Genomic DNA, 16,887 nt, shown 5'->3' on the forward strand with positions numbered 1-16,887 from the left:
ACTATATTTATTTATTTTTTTCTATCAATAAAACTCATCAAAGAAGAGATCTGATATTTGTGGGCACAAAATGTTCATCCATGAAAGGGTCTTGCTCAGTCTTGGTAATCAGCAATAGATAAGGGCTTGCCCTGCCTTTGGCATTTAAAAAAATACATTTATTTATTCATCAGACAGCCCAAATAGCACTAGTAAATCAAGATATCAGTGTTTTGCATCTGTTTGAACATTGATTTCATAACTTCATGCATCATTTTCCAAAACAAAATATATGACAGATATTTTTTTGGTTTATAGATAAGGATTTGATGTCATAATTTAAACAGTACCATAAACTTTTGATATTATTTATTCTGCGGAAAGATTTTATGTGGAATTGATCATTAATAAGATGGTAACAATTGGGCATAAAAAAAGTTGTACTTTTCAGTTTTCGGGTTGTACCAGGTCTTCATAGGTAAGAAGACTGAGTTACTTCAAGATGCATAAGTCTTATTTATATAGCTGGAAGGTGAGTGCTAAATGATAGCTTGTGGTCTCATGTCTGTAATTAAACTTGGTCCTTGCACTCACAGGCTACATGGTATCACACTGCATTATAAAACTTGTGTACATGTGTATTGCAATTCTCAGCAATTTATGAAACCATCTTTTAGTAAACAAAGTCATACTATTTCTTCAGCTACCTCAATGAAAGCTTTTGTTCTCAAGTATCTGGTCTTTTGATTTATAGTTTGTACCAGGAAATCTAAAACCTACTAATGCTTGAAGTGTGTAAATCCAGTAGGAAAAGACTAGAAGAATCCTAAAACCCAAATTTGTTTTGTGAAGTACTTTGAGATAGGAGCATTAGAACCTTAGCTAACGTGCTCGCTTCGGCAGCACATATACTAAAATTAGCATCTTAGCTAGCAAGGCAATTTTGTACACAGGCACCAGGTAATTTCATTTTTATATCTTAGTTCAAAAAAGCAGTCAATTTAAATGCAGTTTAGTGAGATTTGAAATATGCACACAAAACCTCAAGAATAAATATTCCTAAGTCTTCTATTTTTATTTTGAAATATCTTATTCCTGGAATTCAAACATATTGAAATATTTCAATGTCAAATTCCATTGATCTCCACCCCTACCAAATCCCTTTATAGTAAATATAACAGGCATTATTCTCCCATTTTATAGATAAAATGAAACCCATGATGGTTAAGTGATGAAGAGTCAGGCAGTAAATTAATGGGGATTTGAAAACCAGATCCTGATTCTTCTAATTTTTAGTTTTAGGTAATTGTGCCATATTCAGGAAAACACTCTAAATGAAATTTGGCTGATCACATAAATAACAATTAAAATTTTTTAATCGAAACTTTATTATTTTATCTACTCAGCAGCAAATATATATTTTTAATTCTCAACTCCCTTTTCTTCTTAATATTAAAATTTACCTAAATTGGTCAGTCATTTTATTGTCGGGCAGCTACAAACATTTTTTTCCCCCTGAACCTTAGCTTTTTAAAAATTCTTCCCAGCACACACACATCTTATATTTTTATTTAATCTGAAGATTGCTCTTTCCTAATTGCATCATTAATAATTATCCAAGCTGTTTTAGGAGGAAAATTTTAAACCATGATTTTTTTCTTGTGTAATGTGACAGTAGCACTTTTTATTTTTAAATCAATGAGCTTTGAGAAATGCTAAAAATACTTTTGACCTAGAGAGGAAAACAAGAAAGCTTCTAAATTGGATTTAGCTAGTGAATAAAATTCTTTCTTCTAATGCCGTGTCAACAGTTCATGCCATTTGAGGCAACACAAGATCAAATAATACCCATTTATATGCTACTCATCTCTTTCGCATTAGATCATCAGTCATCTCACTTTCCTTATGTGTTTCATAAAATGTATTAATATGGAAATTTGGGTCAAAGCATTGTGCTTTTTCAGTATTATTTGTTACTAAAGTATGTATTTTTTATAAAATGATAGAAGAGTAGCTATAGATTAGATCAATGTTTGGCTTTCATAATTTAGAACACTCAGCATAAAAGCTCAATCATGACATGTCACTGTTTCATCCAGTAAAGGAAAGAATGGAAGTCTAATGGCACTGTGTATTTGGAGAACCGTAGGTAGCTTGATATAAGGTAGGTGGGCAACATAAGTTGGAAAAGTAGATTTTTTTGTTACATAAAAAGAGTCTTTGAAAGAGAATTGAAGACCAGGTTAGGGGATGGTGATTGAAGTAGAGAGGAGTTAAGAAGCTGTCAAATGAAAGGCGTATGTATTCGATTTTGAATTGAAACTAGCATGGAGATTGAAAGAAGGGAATGGTTTGAATCAGATTTAGAAATTATAAATCATATCACTTTATGGTCAGTTTAGGGACTTAGGGCATAATGGATGATTCCCAGTGTTTGATTTTTTTGTTTTGTTTTTTGTTTTCCGTTGAGTGAGTAGGTATATAGTGCTACCCCCATAGGGATGGCAGGCATAGGAGAAATAACTGCAATAGGAACAGGACAGTGAAGTCAGCTTTGACTGTATTATTTAACATGCCTATGAGACATCAAGGTAGAAATATCTCATGTTCCATTGAAAAGGGAACTTGTCTTTATGACCTGGAGGATAAAGTGGTGGGAGTAGATAAAGTAGAGATGATTGCCAGGCAGGCTCTGTGCCAGGAGTGGTTAATAAGGACTGAGATCACTCCCGTGTCTTCGAACCCCAATATTTAAGGGTGAGCAAAGGAAAGAAGTACTGGTTGAGGAGGCTTTGAGGAGGTATCAGAGTGATGGCCAATGGGGAGTGAAGTGACATGAAGAACAAGGAAACAATTTTAAGAAAGAAAAGGTGTTTTGCAATGCCAAGGCCACATGATGGTTAAATAAGAGGTACTCTGTGGACTTTAGGAATGGAAAGAGAGCACGGCAGCTGAAGAAGGAGTAAGTGGTGGAATTGGAGTGGCAAATGCTGCCATTCTCCTAAGAATTTAGCCCTGAATGGAGTGTAAGCAAACTAGAGCAAGCTATCCAGGTCTCTGCGCTATGGCCATTTGGGGTTGGATATCTCTTTTTTGTGGGGCTGTGCTGTGCATTGTAGGATGTTTAGCTGCATCTCTGGCCTTTGCCCAGGAGCTGCCAAAAAGATCCCCCAACCGCAGTTGTGACAACTAAAAATATTTCTGGATACTGTCAAATATCCCCTGGGGGGGTCAAAATCAGTTGAGAATTACTGATCTCCAGTATCTAGGTAATTAAGAGTGTATGGATAAGTAGCAAACAAACTTTTTACAACTTTTATTGTGAAATATGATTATTGATAAAAAATATGGGCATTTTTGGACTCTCTTTGCTTCACCTTGGTTTTCATTTTCATTTCAAAAATCTTGGTTTCTGCTGTCAGATGAAATGTACAATTGTATTGATAACTGTCTGTCTTGACAGGTTGTTGAGAAAGAAGCCTGTTCTTTACCATACTGTACATGGTCTCTTTTTTGTTTTCCTTTAATACAAACATCAGTTTTATGTAACAGAATAATACAGTGGAGGGAAAAAATATTCAAGAGCAACCATTGATATGGAGTGTTGAATCACTTATCTCATATTTGCTTTTTCCCTCGTGGTTTGAAAAGAAAAATAGTCAGAAAGTACCTTTCAAATCACTTGAACTCAAGAAAGGTTTTTAGGTGAAAGCAATTTTTACATATTAGAAAACAGAATTGCAGGGTCCCCAGCAAAGCACCTGGCACCGAAAAAGTTAATATGCAGTTTTCCGATGAGACCACCAAGAGAGCAGAGGAGTAGCTGGGGCAGATAGGATTTCAGTTTGAACACCAGTTCTCCCTGTGTTTGGAGCAGAAGGAGCACAGGGGTCCTTCCACATTTCGTGGCTGCCTGTGATACAGCGTGAGTCAGTGGCAGCCCCTAGAGATAGCAGCTGTAGCCCCAGGTGGTAAATATATGACAGCAGCTTGATCTATCGACCAGGGTAAGAGGGGGTTCTGGCCTAAATGAAAATTCATGAAAAATTGATGAAGTCCCCAGATTATGTTTTCTGTTTCCTTTTCTCAGCACTATACCAGTGTAGAGAGGAGAGATTAAATAAGGTGCTGAATGCTTTAGTGGCAAGGAGGTTGTGGTTCAAAGGTCAGGGGTCATAGAGAAACCGATCTATTTTTTTTTTTTTTTTGCTTTCCTTCTAAAGCAAAACACAAAAACTTTTCATATTGGCTGTGATTTGATTTTGCTTTGATAAAAATAAAATAAAATGGTGAAATATTCAAAAATTGGCTTTTGATGAAACTACAAAAAGGTGGACAGATGTGATTCATAATTTAATTGGGGAACTAGAAATAGATTGAATTCCATGACTGGGGATGATTTTTTTCTTTTTCTTTTTCTTCTTTCCTTTTCTTTCTTTCTTCCTTTCTTTCTTTCTCTTTCTTTCTTTCTTTCTTTCTTTCTTTCTTTCTTTCTTTCTTTCTTTCTTTCTTTCTTTCTTTCTTTCTTTCTTTCATGTATCAAGACTCATGCTGCAAGGAAGTCATTTAGAGAAGGAAAAGGTCTTGCATTATTTATAGGTCACAGATTGCTAGAATAGTAAAGCTATGGAACACTCTACAAACATAATGATCCTGTTTGCTTTAAATCCAAAACTAAATTGATGTTTTATCTGTACAAGAAAGAGAGGTTACAGAAGTAGACTGACTTTAGTAATAGAGGTCACAGGTGGCATTAAAAATGAACACAAGGTAAATTGTTACCCTGATATTTCCAAGTTAATAAATACGTGACTTTTTTTCTTTCGTTTTGGCTATAAGTGAATACTATCCAGATTACCTTTATACTCCATAAAAACACAAAATAAATTTCAAAAAAGGCTAAACCATGGAGAATTTTTTAAAAAAAATTTGCTTTATTGAGATACAATTCACTTTCCAGACAATTTACCATTGAAAGTGTACAATTCATTGTATTTTAGTATATTCACAGGGTTGTCCAACCCACACCACTATTTAATTTAAAAGATTTTCATTACTCCTAAAGGAAACCCAATACCCATTAGCAGTCAATACCCATTCCTCTCAAACCTTTCTGCCTCAGCTCTGAGCAAACAATCTACTTTCCATCTCTATACATTTGCCTAGTCTGGACATGTCATATAAATGGAATCATATAGTATATGGTCTTTGTGACTACCTTCTTTTCCTTAATATAATGTTTTCAAAGCTCCTCGTTGAAACATGTATCAGTACTTCATTTCTTTATATTGCTGAGTAATATTCTACAGTATGGATATACCACATTTTATCTATCCCCTTTTGATGTATATTTGGATTGTCTTTACTTTTTGTTATGAATAATGCTTCTATGAACATTCCTGGGTAAGTTTTTGTGTAGACATATGGTTTCATTTGGGTGTTCTCTTGGGTCTATACCTAGGGATGGAATTGCTGAGTCATATGGTTGGTAGTCTGTTTAACTTACATTGTAACTTTGAAGTTACCACACCATGACTTTCCTAAAACAAATAACATACAAACAAACCTATCCATTTAAATGCATAAGAGACCATGAGTCAATCTGGAACTGATATTCATAGATTTTGACCATAAAGAATGTAGGTGCAACTGATTTTTTCATGATTCTTTGTGTTTCTACACATTTTAAGAGAGAATTCAGAGATTTGTTTTTTGGTAGGGTAGGAAGGATTAACAACTGGAAAATGCTCATAGTCCAAGGTACTTGGGCCAAGTTATGGGGTGAATTGTGTCCCCCCCCAAATTTATATGCTGAAGCCCTAACCCTCAGTACCTCTGAATGTGACTATATTTGGAGATAGAACCTTTAGAGTGGTAAGTTAAAATGCAGCCATTGGGGTGGGTCCTAATTCAATCTGACCAATGTCCTTATAAGGAAAGGACATTTGGCCATGTAGAGAGACACCAGGGCAGGAAGTGCACAGAGGAAATAGCTTGTGAGAGCACAGGGAAAAGGGGCTGTCTGCAAGCCAAGGAGGGAGACCTCAGAAGAAACTGAACCCTACAACACCTTGACCTCACATGTCTATGTCTCCAGAACTGTGAGGAAATAAATTTCTCTTGTTTAAACCACCCAGTCTTATAGCAGCACTAGCAAATTAATACAGGCCATTAATCTTAAAACAAAAGTAACCCTCCCCCGCTCAAAAAAAAGGGGGGCACCTGGGTGGCTCAGTCAGTTAAGATGCTGCCTTCAGCTCAGGTCATGATCTCAGGGTCCTAGGCTCAGTCAGTTAAGATGCTGCTTTCAGCTCAGGTCATGATCTCAGGGTCCTAGGATTGAGTCCCACATCGGGCTCCCTGCTTGGCGGGGAGCCTGCTTCTCCCTCTCCCTCTGCCTCTCTCCCTTGCTTGTGCTCTCTCTCTCTCTCTCTCAAATAAATAAATAGAATCTTAAAAAAAATAAGAATAACCCCTACTAACATAGTATTAAGAAGAAATTAATGATGAGAATCAAATATTGTTTGCATTCTATATATTTTGTTCTGCCCTGTATCCACAATGTTGGTCTGAGCCTGTTTTAAAATAAATCTGTAAACTCAATTGGATGTATTATAAGCCATGAATGTAGAGGCATCAAGGAATTAATCTAAAATATCTTTAACTAGGGGCATCTGGCTGGCTCAGTCGGTAGACCATGTGACTCTTGATCTTTAGGTTGTAAGTTCAAGCCACATGTTGGGTAATGGGTAAAAAAAAATACACACATATATATATACATATATATATATATATATATATATATATAAAATCTTTAACTAGGAACAAAAGACAAAGCAAACATTTTGGTATTAGAAAACATGATTGTAGAAGGGTGTGTGTGCACATGCATATGTATATCTGTGTTGTTTGGGCTGTTCTGTGTGTGTACCTTTTAATTTTGTGAAACTCCATCAAATTCTTCCAAATACAGATCTCTTTCTTAATCTTCACAAGTGAGGGTGTGAAATTGCTGCTCCTGGGGAACATGTTTGAATTTATGATCTATTTAAATATGTATAATGCTATATTTTGATATCAGGTTTCTGTTGATTGAATTGACTGCATGCAGCCCTTCTTAGTACAAGTCTCAAGTTGCTATTCACTCAAATTAGCCTGAGTAAACTCTCACTCCAGGGAAAGCACATAAATGAAGTAAAATCTTGATGTCCTCTACTTTATTCAAAAGATTATTTCTGAAAACAGTATTGTCCTGAGCTCTGCAAACATGTAAATTCTATCCATGGAGTGACAGGTAAAACTATTCATAGTGATGCTAAGGTGGATCAAGACAGAACATGCTGTGGTTGGTGCTTGTTTTCAACCTCAGAAACCTTTTAGATATAGTTAAGAAAAGGAATCTTCAAGGTTTTGGAGGGTTTTCCACATATAAGCCTTCAATTTATTCAATTTCGATTGGTGTGTAAATATAAGTTGATTTTAATTAAAATGCATACAGGTTGACATTATACTTAGAAAATGTAATTTGGGCTGCAACTTGTATGCTTTTCTCTCAAGATTTGTGTTTCAGCAGAGCAGCTGGTCTCTTCTTTAGATTGAATTCGTTTCTGATAAGTATAATACACATCTTTCTATTCTGAAGCAGCCCCCACAAGATTTCTATAATTATATAAAGGAGATCACCCTTCTTTCATGCTTGAGTCGCTATCTATGGTGAGCTTTTTATAGGACCATGGAAGTAAAAGCAGTAGGTGAAATTTTGTTCAACTCTGTAAATTTCTTTTTGCATAAAAATTTGTAGCAGTTATGGTTTAACTGCTAAAGGGTGAGGTTCAGTCGTAAAACTGACATATTCTTTTACTCTGTATCATTGGAATTGTTTTTTTTCCCTTTAGGAGATTTTCAAAAGCAAAAACAACATTCTCAATCACCATTTAAAAAAACATTAGGAGATATTTATGCATTTTTGTCAGTTGGGTATATGTTTCACCAGAAATAATTTGGGTTCCTCCTTGGGGTGATTTCTGTTAACTCTCTGAAGTTCCCTAGCACCACCTGGGGCTGCTCAGACATCAGTTAAGTTAGTATCTCTGGGCCTGGGTAGAAATCAAGCAAGGATTGTAAGGAAGGCAGGCACTTTGATGTTGTGACAGATAGATATATAGGTCCAGACCCAGGTGAATCCCGACAGGTTTTTTGGTATATTTATTTTGCTTTTGCAGAAAATCTATCATTTATAGGCACTTATTCCCTGATTAATCTAAGCCTGTTATATAATTGATCCTCAGAAGGCCAACAAGCAAGGTTGTCAGCTGAATTGCTGGTTCTAAAAGTCTGATTGGCTGTTTATCATTGGCCCACTGAGTGGCATCACAAATAAAGGTTTGGGAATTAAGCTTACGTTAACATCTAAGAAGAGAAGGAGCTCTTTTTTTTATCATCTATACAATTATACAAGTACTTCCTGGTATTTATGAAGACAATCATTAAGTTCTTTTATGTGGTTATCTAACACCTAAGTCTATGCCAAGATTTTGAAACGAACTTTAGAGTTTATAAATGGAAACATAACGTGACTATTTTATTTCCATAATAGAAAGTCATATTTGATAAAGGCATTATATATACATATATATAAAACCCTGCTTCACTTTCCTTCTTCTTGCTTTCTCTGCTTATTCACATTGAGTGAGCACATTCAGTGCTTTTCCTTAAATAATTTAAAAAATCTTTATTGGGTTTCCTAGTCATTAGGAATTGATTTTAAGAGGTTCATGTCCTCAGTGGTGCTTTTGTTATTAGTGAGAAGCCTGGGTTGGCAACTTCATCGAGTGACCTTCCACTGCGGCGTAGGTAAGGGAGTGAAATTCCACTGTGGTGTAAGATAAGGGCCTTCAGACCGAGTGGGCCATGGGAGGTAGGAGTGGCACCAAATGCTTCTGGATAAATATGAATACAAATGGCCTTAGGAAACTAGAGAAAAGTATAAAAGCAAAACCCTGAGGCTGTGCTGGGCTAATCTGGAGAAAATGAGTATATGTTGATTTGGAGAATGTGTGTAGGGGAGTAGAGGGAGATAATTTAAATACGGAAGTGGAGATTGGTAATGACTTAAACTGAGGAGTTTATTATTCTCCTCCCAGACCTAAGGGAGGCCTTTAGTATTTTTGATTGAGGGGTGTTACTTGGAAGTGTGGTGTGAAGGAGATTTGTTAAACATAGCGAACACTAGTTGGGAGCATTGGGGAACCTGCATGGAGAGATCTGCAAGTTAAGGATGAGTGTTGAGATAAGTTGATGAGTTAAGTTGATATCAGAAAGCAGGGAGATGGCATTCTGAAAGAAAATTCATAAAAATTTAAGTCCTGATTTGTGGTTCAAGGGATGATATAAATTCAGTTTGCTATATTTTCCTACCGTACTTTCCAACTGCTAAGTACCCAACTAGGTATTGAGGATATGGACACTTAGAACAAGAGTTATTTAATGTGTATAAAGTTTCATTGTTGTAAGATGAAAACGCCCTGGAGATTTGTTACACAAGGATGTGAATATACTGAACACAGCTGAACTGTACACTTACAAATGGTTACGATGTTATATTTTATGTTATTGTTTTTTTTTAAACCTCAGTTAAAAATAAAACAAAACCAAAAAAAAAAAAAAAAAAAACAGACCAAGGCATGACTCATGCTGTCATAGTGTGTTAACAGGTTAATAACAAAATGTGTGAGTCCTTGGGCTAACATTCTGAGAGGATTCAGAGGAAGAAGTTGATTCTGCCAAGAGGATTATGGAAGGAGTGGAATGATTTCTCTGGGTAGAAAATGAACAATACTAATCAGCTGCTTACTAAATACCAGGCTTCTTTTTTAAATGTTTTATACTTATGATTTATTCAGTTCTCAGAATAACCCTGTTGTTTGCTCTTTGTTATATCTGAGACCCAAAGAATTACCTTGTAATTCTTTACACAGCAATAAGAGTCAGGATTTGAACTCAGGCAACCATCCTCTAGAGTCTGCTTTGCTAACCACTAAGGTAAGAGTACTCATTGAGTCATTTAAACAAACAAAAATCTTTTGACACATAGAGGAAATCATTAGCATTTGTTTTAGTTATTTTACTCAGAGAGGGTGAGCTGAGTGTATACATACAAGGGGGGTGCTGGACTAGATGAAGTCTGAAGCTTTGGGTGTTAAAATTCTGTGAATCATGGGATATTAAAGAAAAGAAACAACAGGAAAGATAAGCTTTTCTTTCTTTTTTATTTAGTTATATATTGACATTTGAGAGCTCAGTAGGTTATTCAAGTAATTTGATTTTCTCTATACAGTTCCTAGTTGTCAAGTACCAGTATCAGGAAAATCCATCACATTCAGTTCTTATTGACATGTTTGCAGGCCAAAGCAGCTTGAAAATTAAGAATCCAATTCATGGGACGCCTGGGTGGCTCAGATGGTTAAGCGTCTGCCTTCGGCTCAGGTCATGATCCCAGGGTCCTGGGATCGAGTCCCACATCAGGCTCCTGGCTCAGTGGGGAGCCTGCTTCTCCCTCTCCCTCTGCCTCTCTCCCTGCTCATGCTCTCTCTCTCTCTCTGTATCTCTGTGTCTCAGATGAATAAATAAAAAAAAAATAAAAAGAATCCAATTCATAAGATGAGCCATCTATCATTTAATATCTAAAGATAACTTGACTAAGTTTTAGAGAAAATGGGGCATGATAATAGCAATGATACCTTTATAATATTTTCTAGAGTTCTTGAGAGTTACTAACATACTCACATGCATTTATCTCATGGTATATGTACTCGTAGACATTTGCTGACTTTGATAGTTTCTAAGTTCAGTCTGTAGTATCATTAACATTGGTCAATTTGGCTTTCAAATAACTGTTTTTAAAATGAATTAAAAAAGGAAAGGTGGTCTTTCCAATAAATGATATTGGAGCAATTGGATATCCATAGGCAAAAAAACAAAAACAAAAACAAAAAACCCTCAACTTAAACCACACACGTTACAGAAGAATGAATTAAAAATGGATCATAGATTTAAACTTATGTTTATATTTAGTATAAAACTAGAAAACTTTTAGAAGGTAAGATAAACCCCTTGGTGTCTAGAGTTTGGTGAACAGTTCTTAGACATGATACCATATAACACAAACCAAAAAAATAAATGTGACTTCATTAAAAGGAGAAACATTTATTCTCTGAAAGATCCTGTTAAGAGATAAACAGATAAGTAAAACACTGGGGGAACATATTTGTAAACAACATGTATCCTAACATATATCTGACAAGAGACTTATAGTTAGAATGCGTAAAGTTCTCTTAAAACTCAACATTAACTCAAACAATCCAATTAGAAAATGTGCAAAAGACATGAAGAGACATTTCATCAAAAAGGATCTCTGGATGACAAATAAGCACATGAAAAAGATGTTAAACATCACTGGCCTAAGGGAATGCACACTAAGAGTGGAACGAGATACTAGACCTTTATCTGATGTCATTTGCAAATATCTTCTCCCATTCTGTCCATTGTCTTTTGGTTTTGTTGACTGTTTTGTTTGCTGTGCAAAAGCTTTTTATCTTGTTGAAGTCCTAATAGTTCATTTTTGCCCTTGCTTCCCTTGCCTTTGGGGATGTTTCTATGAAGAAGTTGCTGTGGCTGAGGTCGAAGAGGTTGCTGCCTGTGCTCTCCTTTAGGATTTTGATGGACTCCCGTCTCACATTTAGGTCTTTCATCCATTTTGAGTCTATTTTTGTGTGTGGTGTAAGGAAATAGTCCAGTTTCATTCTTCTGCATGTGGCTGTCCAATTTTCCCAACACCATTTATTGAAGAGACTGTCTTTTTTCCATTGGACTTTCTTTCCTGCTTTGTCGAAGATGAGTTTACCATAAAGTTGAGGGTCCATTGCTGGGCTCTCTATTCTGTTCCATTGATCTATGTGTCTGTTTTTGTGCCAGTACCATACTGTTTTGATGATGACAGCTTTGTAATAGAGCTTGAAGTCCGGAATTGTGATGCCACCAGCTCTGCTTTTCTTTTTCAACATTCCTCTGGCTATTCAGGGTCTTTCCTGGTTCCATACAAATTTTAGGATTATTTGTTCCATTTCATTGAAAAAAGTGGATGGTGTTTTGATAGGGATTGCATTAGATGTGTAGATTGCTCTAGATAGCATTGACATCTTCACAATATTTGTTCTTCCAATCCATGAGCATGGGACGTTTTTCCATTTCTTTGTGTCTTCCTCAATTTCTTTCATGAGTATTTTATAGTGTTCTGAGTACAGATTCTTTGCCTCCTTGGTTAGATTTATTCCTAGGTATCTTATGGTTTTGGGTACAATTGTAAATGGGATCAACTCCTTAATTTCTCTCTCTTCTGTCTTGTTGTTGGTGTATAGGAATGCCACTGATTTCTGTGCATTGATTTTATATCCTGCTTCTCTACTGAATTCCTGTATGAGCTCTAGCAGTTTTGGGGTGGAGTCTTTTGGGTTTTCCACATAAAGTATCATATCATCTGCAAACAGTGAGAGTTTGACTTCTTCTTTGCCGACTTGGATGCCTTTTATTTCTTTTTGTTGTCTGATTGCTGTGGCTAGGACTTCTAATCCTACGTTGAATAGCAGTGGTGATAGGGGACATCCCTGCTCTGTTCCTGACCTTAGGGGGAAAGCTCTCAGTTTTTCCCCATTGAGAATGATATTCGCTGTGGGTTTTTCATAGATGGCTTTTATGATATTAAGGCATGTACACTCTATCCCTATACTCTGAGGAGTTTTAATCAAGGAAGGATGCTGAACTTTATCAAATGCTTTTTCTGCATCTATTGAGAGGATCATATGGTTCTTGTTCTTTCTTTTATTAATGTATTGTATCACATTGATTGATTTGCGGATGTTGAACCAACCTTGCAGCCCAGGAATAAATCCCACTCGGTCCTGGTGAATAATCCTTTTAAGGTATTGTTGGATCCTATTGGCTAGTATTTTGGTGAGAATTTTTGCATCCATGTTCATCAAGGATATTGGTCTGTAATTCTCCTTTTTGATGGGGTCTTTGTCTGGTTTGGAGATCAAGGTAATGCTGGACTCATAAAACAAGTTTGGCAGTTTTCCTTCCATTTCTATTTTTTGGAACAGTTTCAGAAGAACAGGTATTAATTCTTCTTTAAATGTTTGGTAGAATTCCCCTGGGAAGCCATCTGGCCCTGGGCTTTTGTTTGTTGGGAGATTTTTGATGACTGCTTCAATTTCCTTAGTGGTTATAGGTCTGTTCAGGTTTTCTATTTCTTCCTGGTTCAGTTTTGGTAGTTTATACATCTCTAGGAATGCATCCCTTTCTTCTAGATTATCTATTTTGCTGGCATATTACTATATGTTCTTATAGTATTACTATAAATCTACAAAATAGATATAAGAACATATAGTATAACATATTACTATATGTTCTTATATCTATTTTGCTGGCATATTACTATATGTTCATAATATGTTCTTATAATTGTTTGTATTTCTTTGGTGTTGGTTGTGACCTCTCCTCTTTCATTCATGATTTTATTTATTTGGGTCATTTCTCTTTTCTTTTTGATAAGTCTGGCCAGGAGTTTATCAATCTTGTTAATTCTTTCAAAGAACCAGCTCCTAGTCTCGTTGATCTGTTCTACTGTTCTTTTGGTTTCTATTTCATTGATTTCTGCTCTGTTCTTTATTACTTCTCTTCTCCTGCTGGATTTATGCTTTATTTGCTGTTCTTTCTCCAGCTCCTTTAGGTGTAGGGTTAAGGTTTTGTATTTGAGACCTTTCTTGTTTCTTGAGAAAGGCTTGTATTGCTATATACTTTCCTCTTAGGACTGCCTTTGCTGCATCCCAAAGATTTTGAACACTTGTGTTTTCATTTTCATTGGTTTCCATGAATTTTTTTAATTCTTCTTTAATTTCCTGGTTGACTCATTCATTCTTTAGTAGGATGCTCTTTAGCCTCCATGTGTTTGAGTTCTTTCTGACTTTCCTCTTGTGATTGAGTTCTAGTTTCAAAGCATTGTGGTCTGAAAATATGCAGGGAATGATCCCAATCTTTTGGTACCGGTTGAGACCTGATTTGTGACCTAGGATGTGATCTATTCTGGAGAATGTTCCCTGGGCACTAGGGAAGAATGTGTATTCTGTTGCTTTGGGATGGAATATTCTGAATATATCTGTGAAGTCCATTTGGTCCACTGTGTCATTTAAAGTCTTTATTTCCTTGTTGATCTTTTGCTTAGATGATCTGTCCATTTTAGTCAGGGGGGTGTTAAAGTCCCCCACTATTATTGTATTGTTGTCAATGTGTTTCTTTGCTTTTGTTATTTATTGGCTTATATAATTGGGTGCTCCCATGAACAGACATTTTTCCAAAGAAGACATCCAAATGGCCAACAGACATATGAAAAAGTGCTGAACATCACTCGGCATCAGGGAAATCCAAATCAAAACCTCAGTGAGATACCACCTCACACCAGTCAGAATGGCTAAAATTAATAAGTCAGGAAACAACAGATGTTGGTGGGGATGTGGAGAAAGAGGAACCCTCCTACACTCTTGGTGGGAATGCACGCTGGTGCAGCCACTCTGCAAAACAGTATGGAGTTTCCTCAAAAAGTTGAAGATAGAGCTACCCTACGACCCAGCAATGGCACTATGGGTATTTACCTCAAGGATACAAATGTAGGGATCCGAAAGGGTTACGTGCACCTCGATGTTTATAGCAACAATGTCCACAATAGTCAAACTGTGGAAAGAGCCAAGATGTCCATCGACAGATGAATGGATAAAGAAGAGGTGGTATATATATATATATATATATATATATATATATATATATATATACAATGGAATATTATGCAGCCATCAAAAGGAATGAAATCTTGCCATTTGCAATGACATGGAACTGGAGGGTATTATGCTGAGTGAAATAAGTCAATCAGAGAAAGACATATATCATATGACCTCACTGATATCAGGAATTCTTAATCTCAGGAAACAAACTGAGGGTTGCTGGAGTGGTGGGGGTGGGAGGGATGGGGTGGCTGGGTGATAGACATTGGGGAGGGTATGTGCTATGGTGAGCGCTGTGAATTGTGTAAGACTGTTGAATCACAGACCTGTACCTCTGAAACAAATAATACATTATATGTTAAAAAAAGAAGAAGAAGATAGCAGGAAGGGAATAATGAAGGGGGGGAGATTTTACGGGGAGATGAACCATGAGAGACTCTGGACTCTGAGAAACAAACTGAGGGCTCTAGAGGGGAAGGGGGTGGGGAGATGGGTTAGCCTGGTGATGGGTATTAAAGAGGGCACGTACTGCATGGAGCACTGTGTGTTATATGCAAACAATGAATCATGGAACACTACATCAAAAACTATGATGTAATGTATGGCGATAAACATAGCATAATTAAAAAAAAGAATATTTGCTTAGAGGAAAAAAATTAATGAGTTAAATAAAACCTTTGGCATACATTCATTTGAAAAAAAAAGTGGAATGAGACATCCCTGTATACCTTTAGCCAAAATAAAATAAATAAAATAATAAAATAAAGTAAAAATTAAAATAAAATGGTGACATTACCTAATTCTGGTGAGGCTGCAGAGAAACTGGTTTCTCAAATTTGTTCATGAGAATGTAAAACTGTAGTCACTCTGGAAAATAAGTTGAAAGTTTCTTAAAACACTAACTATACACTTCCTATACAGTTGCACTCCTGGGCACTTATCTAAGAGAAATGAAAACTTATATCTGCACAAAACCCATGCACAATTTTTAATGGCAAATTTATTTGTAATAGTGAAAAATGGAAATAACTAAAATGTCCCTCAATAGGTAAGTGGTTAAACAAAGCATGCCATATCCATACCATGGACTATGACTCAGCAATAAAAAAGGGATGAATTGAGATCCATCCAACTTATTATGCTCAGTAAAAAGGGCCATTTTTAAAGGTCACATACTGTATGATTTCATTTATATAACCTTTTCAAAATGACAAAATTATAGTGATAGAAAATAGATTAGGGTTTGCCGAGAGTGAAGGATAGAGGCATGGGTGTGACCATGACAGGAGAATAAGGGGATGATCTTTGTGTTGATGAAATAGTTGTGTATCTTCATGGTGACAGTGGTTACACAAAGGCATATGTGTGATAAAACGATATAGAACCTCTTATATACACACATTGTACCCATGTCAAATGCCTAGTTTTGGTATTATGCTATCATTATATAAGATGTAACTGTTGGAGGAGAAGCAGGGTGAAGGGTACACAAGACCTCTGTACTTTCTTTACAACTTACTATAAATCTATAATTATCTCAAAATAAAAAGTTAAAATAAAGGTGCTGTCCAACTCCCTTAAGTATGCATTAAAATATAAATAAGATATATCTTATTAGGAACTGATTGGTTGATTGATTGATTTTAGAGAGGGAGGCTGGTAGGGCCAGAGGGAGAGAGAGAATCCCAAGCAAGTTACATGGCCGGTGTGGAGCCCAACATGGGGCTTGATCCCACAATTCTGAGATCATGACCTGAGCTGAAATCAAGAGTCAGATGCTTAACTGACTGAGCCACGCAGGCACCTGAATAATTTATTTTGTAACTTTTAAATGTTTAAATGTTTTGCTTAAATACTGATGATTTCATATTTCTGTGAATTGTCCATGATTTGTTTAAAACTACTTAATCAGACTTACAAATTCATTGTTTGAAATTCATAAATTCAACATGTGGTCCATTCTACATACAGTTCTGTGAATTTTCCTTCTGTTTTTGATTTTTGCACCATCATGGTTTTTGAGTTTAATGATAGGCACTTTTTAAGGGGAAGCAGAGGTTAATGTAAAAAGAGTGTA

General features: G+C 36.0%; 1 protein-coding gene across 1 annotated transcript in view; it reads left to right on the forward strand.

The window, feature by feature from the left end:
- Nucleotides 1-16,887, forward strand: part of ROBO2 (roundabout guidance receptor 2) — a 577,868-nt gene that overhangs the window by 65,227 nt on the left and 495,754 nt on the right. The window lies entirely within an intron of this gene.

This window comes from Eumetopias jubatus, unplaced genomic scaffold (assembly GCF_037043125.1).
Source record: "Eumetopias jubatus isolate StellerSeaLion01/CBP00866 unplaced genomic scaffold, mEumJub1_p1.0 scaffold_1, whole genome shotgun sequence".
NCBI lineage: Eukaryota > Metazoa > Chordata > Mammalia > Carnivora > Otariidae > Eumetopias > Eumetopias jubatus.